The sequence below is a fragment of the Cyprinus carpio genome, chromosome B21 (assembly GCF_018340385.1).
Source record: "Cyprinus carpio isolate SPL01 chromosome B21, ASM1834038v1, whole genome shotgun sequence".
NCBI classification, from domain to species: domain Eukaryota; kingdom Metazoa; phylum Chordata; class Actinopteri; order Cypriniformes; family Cyprinidae; genus Cyprinus; species Cyprinus carpio.
The window spans coordinates 1,500,770-1,511,013 of record NC_056617.1 but is presented as its reverse complement, the minus strand read 5'-3'; positions in this window follow the sequence as shown (position 1 = coordinate 1,511,013).

Here is a 10,244-nt window from a genome sequence, read left to right as displayed (position 1 = left end):
AGCAATACTTCAACCATATTTCAAAAACAAGAGAATTATGCAATTACTTATAAAGATGCGCTTTAAACTCACTGAAAACATAACTTTTAGTTCACACTTTTCAACAAGCACATTGGTAACTGCTGATTATGATCAGTTTCTCTGGTACAGAAGTCACTTGCATAATCTGCACAATTAATCATGGGATGCAGGAAAAATGTGGACAGTTTGCTATTTTTAAGAGAGACATTTCCCAGGACTGTAATTAATCTAATGAACACTCTAAATCAGTGTGTATGAACAGGTTTAATTGTGGGTATAGAGGTCAATGGAATTGTGTTAAATAAATACAGAATCAGCCACACAAATCTCTGAATTAAAATGTGTTAATTTCTTAGGTTAAAGCCAGCCCGGATATATATAAATATATAAAATGATATTTGGAGTTAACACACATACAGTCGCTGGCATCAGTCACAAATATTAAACATGACTGGCAACAACTGGTTCTTGAATTCTCAGATTTAAAATTATTAAAACATTATGATTTAAAATATTCTTTGAAACTTAATTTGACGTTTGAAAAAGTGCACTTTTTAAGAGTGTTAAGAAACAGTCATGGAAGTGTCTCTCTTTAGGTACACTCAAGTATTTTAATAATATTATATTATCTGCAAGTACCCTGTACACATTTATTTTATATATATATTAAAAATTAAAACTTACATTTTTGTATGTGAAGTTATTTGCAGATGTCTTTTCACCAACTCCAAGTGTCTTAGGTGAAGAATGTACAAATAAACAAAAATGATCAAGATTTGAATTTGGAGGGTTTTAAAGGGTTACTCCACCGCAAAATGAAGATTTTGTCATTTATCACTTACCCATGTCGTTCCAAACCCGTAAAAGCTTTGTTGTCTTCGGAAAACAATTTAAGATATTTTGGATGGAAAACAGGGAGGCTTTGAGACTGTCCCATAGACTGCCAAATGTGCTGTTTTAATTCAAACTAAAGCATAAATACACATAAAAACTGTATCCTTGTGGCGCGGCTGATACAGAAGAGTGTACGCCACCTGCGTACAGTCACGATCGTCAGTTGGAGTGCCCATGAACTCCAGTAGAGGTCACTTCACTCAAATCTCACATATGGTGTCCATTTTCATTCCCAACTCCATTTCCCATAATCCTGTGCTTTGGTCTAATCACCACCAGGTGTTCCCCATTACCACTCCCCTATATAAACTGTGTTTGGACTCTCAATGATTGCGAAGTCTTGTTTAGCCTCGTCTAGCATTTCCGAGTGGTTTCCCTGTGTTGTTCCTTTCGTGTTTTGATATTGGATTGTTTATACCGACTGTGATTCTCTGCTGCCTGCCCCGACCTCTGCTTGTTTCCGTTGTTGATTTTGGATATCCCTGTACATACCTGACGCTGTTCCCCGATCTTTGCCTGTTTGACCATTCTGATATTAAACTACTGCAAATGGATCCGGACGTCTCTGACTCCACGTTACAGAAGACTTTCGCCAAACCAGGATCCAGCCTTAAGGAATACATCAAGGTCAGTCATGCATCCAGTAGCACAACTTATGTGTCTACGTCAAGGAGATCGGCCCATCGAGGACTATGTGATGGACTTTGTTGAACTGGCTCATTTAACATCTATGGACGAGATGTGCCACATGATATTTTTCGGAGGAGGCCTAGATGGCACGAGATGGCCACCAGCCCGGTGCCACTGCACGAGATGGCCACCAGCCCAGCGCCACTGCACAAGATGGCAGCCACAGGTGATCGTCAAGAGCAAAGTCAGGTCGCCGCTGATCTTCCAGAGTCAGGTCAGGTCGCTGCTGATCTTCCAGAGTCAGGTCAGGTCGCCGCTGATCTTCCAGAGTCAGGTCAAGTCACCGCTGATCTTCCAGAGTCAGGTCAGGTCGCCGCTGATCTTCACAAATCAGGTCAAGTCACTACTGAGCTTCCAGAGCCTCGTCACATCTCAGCTGAGCTTCCAGAGCCTCGTCTCATCCTGTCTGTTGCACCAAGCGATGTTCTCTCAGCCTGTTGTGTTGCTGTCAAGGAGACGGTTACTGCTGTGTGGAACCTCCAGAGGTGGCGGCAAAACTGCTGCAGAACCTTCGGAGGTGTCAGTAGTATCCACCCACAACTCACGGCCTGTCCTGACACGGCCACGGAGGCCGTCTACGCACTCACCGCCTGTCCTGTCACGGCCACGGAGGCCGTCATTAACCTGTTTATGTTCTCTATTTTAGTCCTACCTGACCAGACTGGCTCTCCTGTGGCTCCTTTTCCTCAATGCCCTCCCTCCCACCCGCTCCTGCCTCCTCCACCGCTGTCGTCTGGCAGTCCCTCTGCTCGCCCTCAGCCCATCATCATTGCTGTGCGAGCTCCGCGGGACTTCCATCCTCCAGCATGGCCGGAGTCTCCCTCACCTACACCTTCAGCCTCCAAGGCCTGGACTCCGCCTCGCCCCATTGAACCGTCGACTTCATCATGGCTCCTAGCTCCCTCCTCTCCGCCGTGGCCTGGCAGTCCACAAGCTCCGCCTGGCTCCCTCGTACCTCTGGCTCCGCCTTGGGCTGGCGTTGTCCATCCTACGCCTCAATACTCCACTCCTCTGGCTTCGCCTCATCCCTCCGTACCTACGTACCTCTGGCTCCTTCATCCCCTCGGCTCCACCTCAGTCCTCTGTCGCTCTGGCTCCACCGCGGCCTTCCAGATCCACATCTCCGCGTCAGTCCCCAGAGTCATCTGTTCCACCTAGGACCTCCGGATCCTCCCTGTCACCCTGGCTCTGGGGCTCTCTTTGCGGTCGCCGGTGCCATCAGTTCTGCCTAGGATCTCTGGATTGTTCGTGTCACTTTGGTTGTTTGTCATTCCTCCTCCATGGCTCCTCCCACCATCTGTTCCACCTTGGGCCATTAAGCCTGTGGCCTGGGTCCAGCTAGACTCCTCTTGCTCCAGGTCCCTCCTGTCTCCCCCTGTTCCGCCTCCGCTCCACCTCCCGTCTGAACTCTGGTCTACTCTCAGTTAGGAGCGTCTGGAAGCCACTCCTTAGGAGGGGGGCTATGTCACGATCGTCAGCTGGAGTGCCCATGAACTCCAGTAGAGGGCACTTCACTCAAAATCTCACATCTGGTGTCCATTTCCATTCCCAACTCCATTTCCATAATCCTGTGCTTTGGTCTAATCACCACCAGGTGTTCCCCATTACCACTCCCCTATATAAACTGTGTTTGGACTCTCAATGATTGCGAAGTCTTGTTTAGCCCCGTCTAGCATTTCCGAGCGTTTTTCCCAGTGTTGTTCCTTCCGGTTTTTGATATTGGATTGTTTATACCGACTGTGATTCTCTGCTGCCTGCCCTGACCTCTGCTTGTTTCCGTTGTTGATTTTGGATATCCCTGTACATACCTGACTCTGTTCCCCGATCTTTGCCTGTTTGACCATTCTGATATTAAACTACTGCAAATGGATCCGAACGTCTATGACTCCACATTACACAATGTACTGCTCAGAATTGCCAAAAAGTGCGCTATTTGGAGAGACACAGAGGAGAGGAATTGTTGAATAAAGTCGTTATTTTTGTTTTCTTCATGTACAAAAAGTATTCTCGTCAAGTCGGTCGGTTACGGTTGAATAACTGATGGCAGATGGAGTATTCTGACGATGCTTTTCATACCTTTTATGGACCCTTGACACTGTTATTTATTTGGCAGTCTATGGGACAGTCTCAAGCCTCCATTTTCATCCAAAATATCTTAAATTGTGTTCCGAAGACAAATGATGCTTTTACGGATTTGGAACGACATGGGTAAGTGATTAATGACAAAATTTTCATTTTGCGATGGAGTGTCCGTTTAAAACTGGCGCATAAAAAGTCTGCGGCCACTGGTTAGTGTTTTTCTGGATTCACTGAGCTCTGATTTAACTATGACAGTGTAACCATGATTAATTAGAGCAAGTCATTTCCATTAAAGAGAGCTGTAAATGTATGAAACAGCTATGTTTTGTATTATTTGAATTATTAATAATTTTATTCAATATCTTTTTTCTTTTTGTATCATAAATTGTTGGATTAATACATTGATTGTTGAATTTATTGTTTTTTCTGCTGACTATAATGTCACTATTGAAACTCGATATGATTCTTCAGAAATCAGAAGGAGTATCTTCTTCATCGCTAGTGTTTGTGTGGGTCTTCCAGCTCTGGTTTGGGCTTTTCGTCTTCTGCACCTTCACAAAAAGGATCAGAGGCCAAATCTCAGTCTTCATCCTCCTCCTCCTCCTCAATGACCTGATACAATTGCCCCTTCATCTATATATAGTGACAGATATACTGGCAAAATACAGATTCTCTAACCATAAGCTTGACCAGTTTTGGTTGGGATTACATTGGTGTGGTTTTCATCTGCATCAGCTGGTGGCTCTGGAGGGGGTTTTGACTCTAAAATATCTGCTTTGTTCTGCTCGTATTTTCTCACTGCCCTGTTACATCATAATCTCCATCCTTGTGCTTTTTTTTTCTATAGTAAAAGCATTATTTATTTTCATGCCTTCACTTGAAAATACAAACATGTCAGTATTCAGTCTCAGCACAAGTTTTGTTCCTCTAATCGTATTGGCTGTAACATCTACAATCACCTGTAAAGCCTCTTCCACTCCTGTCAGCAAAAACATACGTTCAGTGTTCACTGTTGCTAGTCTTACATTTGTTATGCTGTACTTACCTTTCATGTTTATCATCTGGTTGAGTTTCTTTCATTTCTGTCGATAGATCGGGACACGCGTCACAGTAATGTCTTTCTGTTTGATGAATTTGAGAGGGATTTCAGACTCTATTCTGTGTGTTTTGGTCTGCAGACAAAATCTCAGAGATGTTCAGACACCACAAACACACACAGAACCCAACGCTGATGAGACGTCAGTCTGAACTTGAGTTTCATTAGTCCACGGGTCTGAATTTGGCTTCAAAACAAAACATGAAATGACATGTATAATGAAAAAGAATTAATGAAATAAAAGTCTGTGATTACTAAAAGTGAAAGTGTGCTCTCTATGCCACAAACAGCACAAATTGAGTTTCCATCTCTTTACTGATCATTTTGACAGTTTGTTTAATATTGCAATATATAAATAATATGTAAAAAAAAGTAGAATCTAAATTTGTCATGTTTGTTGTTTATTATTGATTTACAGTATTCAGCAATTGAAAGTAATAAGGTTAAGGTTAGGTTTAGGATTATGTTATGTTTATTCTGCAAAAATCAGTATGGTTCTGTTTGACATCTGTAAGTTGATGATTTACTTCAGATTGATCGCGCCTCATCACAAAACTCGGCTCTTAACTGTACCCTACAGCCCAGGAGCAGCAACTGTTTTGCAGGGCTCTGCAGTATTCCCTTTCACTTGCTTTGCATCACAAACATTAAAATCAATAAATAAAAAAAAAAACTCTTCTTTCTCTGGGCACGTGTCACTGAGCACACAGGAAAGGCAGCTGGAAAGTTTTGAACAGCAATGAATAATCATTCTGATTTTGGTTGCTGCTCACCAAAGGTCTAGGAAAAACATCTCCTCCCGCAAGATCATTTCCTAAAATAAGGTTGACACCCTCAACGGGTAATTGTGCACAAACTGCCAATCTTACAGGACCTGTGATCAAGCCAGACTTGATGAACAGATCATGCAACGGCAGGTTAAGACATTCATTGCCTATTCCGTGCACTAAAACATTAGCTCCCGTATCACTTTCTCAAAAATCAGTGACTGGACCGATCCAGTGTTTCTCAAAATCTTTACTCCGTCAGGTGAAAGAGACACAGTGCCATGCAACAAGAATGGCTGATAAGCACTAGAACAGTGTGTGTGCACCAAAGCTGCAGTTTTAGGCTTCACACCAGCCATTTTCTGTTTCCAAGCCCGGCACTCAGAAATCATCTGACTCGGGTTTAAACAGAAAAAATAAACTTTCTTGCTTTTCTTTTCTTTCTAGGCCAATTTGGCTGTCACAGGTTTGGTACGTGATGAGTTAGGGGTCGTACCCTTATCAGAACTAACATTTTGAGAGTACAGTACATTACATTACGCAGAGAATTATTAAGAATTATTAATGTTAAGAAACATTTTTATGTGTCAGTACAAATTCATCAGCCAACACCGCAGCGTCATTAACAGAGGTGACTTTTTGTTCATTCAGGTGAACTACCACACTTTTAAGGACGCAATTTATGAACTTCACAACTTTTGAAGTTGATCAAACGTGGTGATTCAGTTCTCAAAAAGTGTGCGCTTCTCTCGAGCGAACTAACATAAGTCTGTTTGGCAGAAGGCAGAAGAGACCTCTTGGGCTTTGTCTGGAAAGACTGCATTGCAGTAGCAGAGCACAAAACGTCCTTAGGCCAGTGCAGCTTCATGGCAAATTATGTTTTATTAACAAGGTTCAGGAGGAGCATGTCCGATACTTAGCCTAATTAGCACAGGTGGAGCACACTTAAGGATAATCAACACTAGGGTATAAATACAGCTGACTTACCCCATCCGTTGATGGTTTATCAGCATCTTGGTTCTCTTGGATAGCACCATGTCGCAAAACCAAAGCTATTTGTCCGAAGACCCATCTAACTCTCCTCCGGTCCCAACGCTGCAACCAACAGGCTCTAAGGCCACTCCTCCTCGGCATGGCACCTCAATCGAACCCCAGGCTCCAACTCGCGGGACGCCTAGGCCTACCCTTGCCACCTCCGGTGAGAACCCCAGTCGACTTCTTGGTATCCTCCTATTGCTTGGCCAGGCCTATGATTCCACCAAAAGAAAAGTGGATGGTGTCAAGTCTGAGGCAAGCACAGGCCAAATCAGATGTCCAATCTTCACGCAAGTTGAGGAAGGCAGAATTATATGACTTGTATACCAATTTGCAAATTACAACTCTCCTGAGTCCACCCCAATCCCAAAGAAGAGGAATAAGAAAGGAAAACTTACAGATATGCCTCGCTGTACTCCACCGTCCTCCTCCGGTGCAAGGCCAAGCTCCCAGCGTCTATCAAGCCGTGGCAACAGGCCATCAGCAAGCCTGGGCCGAGCCCCTGATCCAGCCGCCGCAAGGGTGCATGCAACGTCAGCCACAGCCCAGCCTCTCACGGCGGCTTCCATTTCGACAACACGGGGGGCCGTAGCTCAAGGAAGCACTTGGCTGCCTCCACCGCCGATCGCAGCCCCGTAGCACGCAACTTTAAATCCAGACCCCGCAGCCCAAGCAAGTGCTTGGTCGAACTGGCTGTCGTGGGCCTGCGGTTCAAGCTAGCGCTTGGCCGAATATTTTTTGTGCGAAATCCCAATACTCACTCTTCACTGCTACACCAATGCCCGCCCCATCAAACACCATCGCCTCTGCACCTCCACAAGTGGTGCACAACATCCGAGCGCAGATATTAGCAGGTGCAGATGTCGATCTCTCTCCTCTTCTTTCACTCCTGCCCACTTCCAACTCAAACCGGCAAATAGATTGCGGGGATTTCTGTCACCTTAAAAAATCCCGACTCCATAACGCTAGACATTCTCACAAAATGTATCCACACTCTCTGCACAGGTTACCAGCCTCTCAGTACAGCCCGTACTCTCGATGCCATGTTTACTTTACGGTTTTCTTAGATGCTCTGAACTCACCATCTCTTCTAAATTCGATCCAAAAATCAACCCCACCATCTCAGACCTAACCATACTTGATAGTGAAACAATTTCGTTCTTAATCAAACAAAGCAAGATGGACCAAGCCAAGAAAGGTCATTTTATCTACATTTTCAATCTCTCTTCTCCAATCCAACCATACCAGTCCATCTTCGAGTACCTCCGCCTTAGAAATTCTCAGACTCAATTCCCCCACGAACCACTATTTTTAGAAGACTCCAAAAAAAACCGTCACTCGCTTCTGGTTCCAAAAACATCTCAAATCCGTCCTGCAATTATCAGGTATCCCAGCAGAAAATTACTCTAGCGACTCTTTTTTTGCATTGGGGCAGCAACATCAGCAGCAGCCAAAAAGGCCTCTCCAAACAGCAGATCCAAACTCTAGAAAGATGGTCTTCAGAAGCGTATCAAAGCTACATCAGAACCAATCAGTTTCACATTAAAGAAGCCCACCAAACCATCATCGGTCACCACTAAAGTAAACACTCTGAAAAAAAAAAAAACCTTCACTGTCTGGCCAAATACTGGCCAGTCAACTTTACCTTTCCGTCTTATGTTCAGAGAGGCTTACTCATTTGATGTTGTGAGTATTTACCTCCCATCAGATGTCGGCGAGAGCCTCCCGGCTTGACAACTTATTTTTTACATCCTATGGTCAACAAAGGCTTACCCGTCCGATGGTGTGAGTATTGAGCATCCATCGGACGTCGGCGAGAGCCTCCCGGCCACACACCCTTACCTTTTCCTCCTACGGTCAGCGAGGCTTACCCGTTCGATGCTGTGAGTATTGAGCTCCCATCAGACGCTGGCGAGAGCCTCCTGGAAACACAACTTTACCTTTCTGTCTTACGTCTGGAGAGGCTTACCCGTTCGATGCCTTGAGTATTGAGCTCCCATCGGACGCCGGCGAGAGCCTCATGGCAACACAACTTTACCTTTCCATCTTACGTCCGTAGAGGCTTCCCCGTTCGATGCCTTGAGTATTGAGCTCCCATCGGCCGCCGGCGAGAGCCTCCTGGCAACACAACTTTACCTTTCCATCTTACGTCCGGAGAGGCTTATCCGTTCGATGCCTTGAATATTGAGCTCCCATCGGATGCCAGCGAGAGCCTCCTGGCAAACACAACTTTACCTTTCTGTCTTACGTCTGGAGAGGCTTATCCGTTCGATGCCTTGAGTATTGTGCTCCCATCGGATGTCGGCGAGAGTCTCCCAGCCACATAAACTTTACCTTTCCGTCTTACGTCCGGAGAGGCTTATCCGTTCGATGCCTTGAGTACTGAGCTCCCATCGGACGTTGGCGAGAGCCTCCTGGAAACACAACTTTACCTTTCTGTCTTACGTCTGGAGAGGCTTATCCGTTCGATGCCTTGAGTATTGAGCTCCCATCGGACGCCGGCGAGAGCCTCCTGGCAACACAACTTTACCTTTCCATCTTACGTCCGTAGAGGCTTCTCCGTTCGATGCCTTGAGTATATTGAGCTCCCATCGGCCGCCGGCGAGAGCCTCCCTGGCAACACAACTTTTACCTTTCCGTCTTACGTCCGGAGAGGCTTATCCGTTTGATGCCTTGAGTATTGAGCTCCCATCGGACGCCAGCGAGAGCCTCCTGGCAACACAACTTTACCTTTCCGTCTTACGTCCGGAGAGGCTTATCCGTTCGATGCCTCGAGTATTGAGCTCCCATCGGACGTCGGCGAGAGTCTCCCAGCCACATAAACTTTACCTTTCCGTCTTACGTCCGGAGAGGCTTATCCGTTCGATGCCTTGAGTATTGAGCTCCCATCGGACGTCGGCGAGAGCCTCCTGGCAACACAACTTTACCTTTCCGTCTTACGTCCAGAGAGGCTTATCCGTTCGATGCCTTGAGTATTGAGCTCCCATCGGACGTCGGCGAGAGTCTCCTGCCTTGATAAATTTTACCTTTCCGTCTTATGTCCGGAGAGGCTTATCCGTTCGATGCCTTGAGTATGAGCTCCCATCTTTACCTTTCCGGCGAGAGTCTCATGGCCACCTAACTTTTCATTCCTGTTTGATGGGTGGCGATGCTCAGCCGTACGACGTTAAGAGTCTCGACCTCTCGCCAAACGCTGTCCAAATCTTTTACCCCCGCCTGGTGAGGCTTACCTGTTCGATGTCCTGAGTTCTGATCTCCCATCGGATGCTGCGAGAGCCCGCGCAGTCGGGTTTTCCTCTTTGAGCTCCCCGGCCGGCGAGGCTTACAACTCTGATGCAGTGAGTATTGAGCTCCCGTCAGATGTCGGCGAGAGTGCTCCCGGTTGGGTTTCTTTACTTGCTGCCCACAAACAGGTCTTATCCATCTGATGCCGTGAGTATTGATCTCCCGTCGGATGACGCAAGAGTCCTCTTTGTCAGCGGCCTAAAGCCTGTTTATCTGCTCAACTGAGAGGACCTACACGTCCGTCGTCCTGAGTCTTGATTCCAATCGGAGGCTTCATGGGCCCTCTCGGTCAGTTATCTGCCCTGGTTGCCCACTGATTAGCAGGGGCTCATCAGCCAGTAGGGCCCATACGCCAACACCATGACCTATTCCAGTCA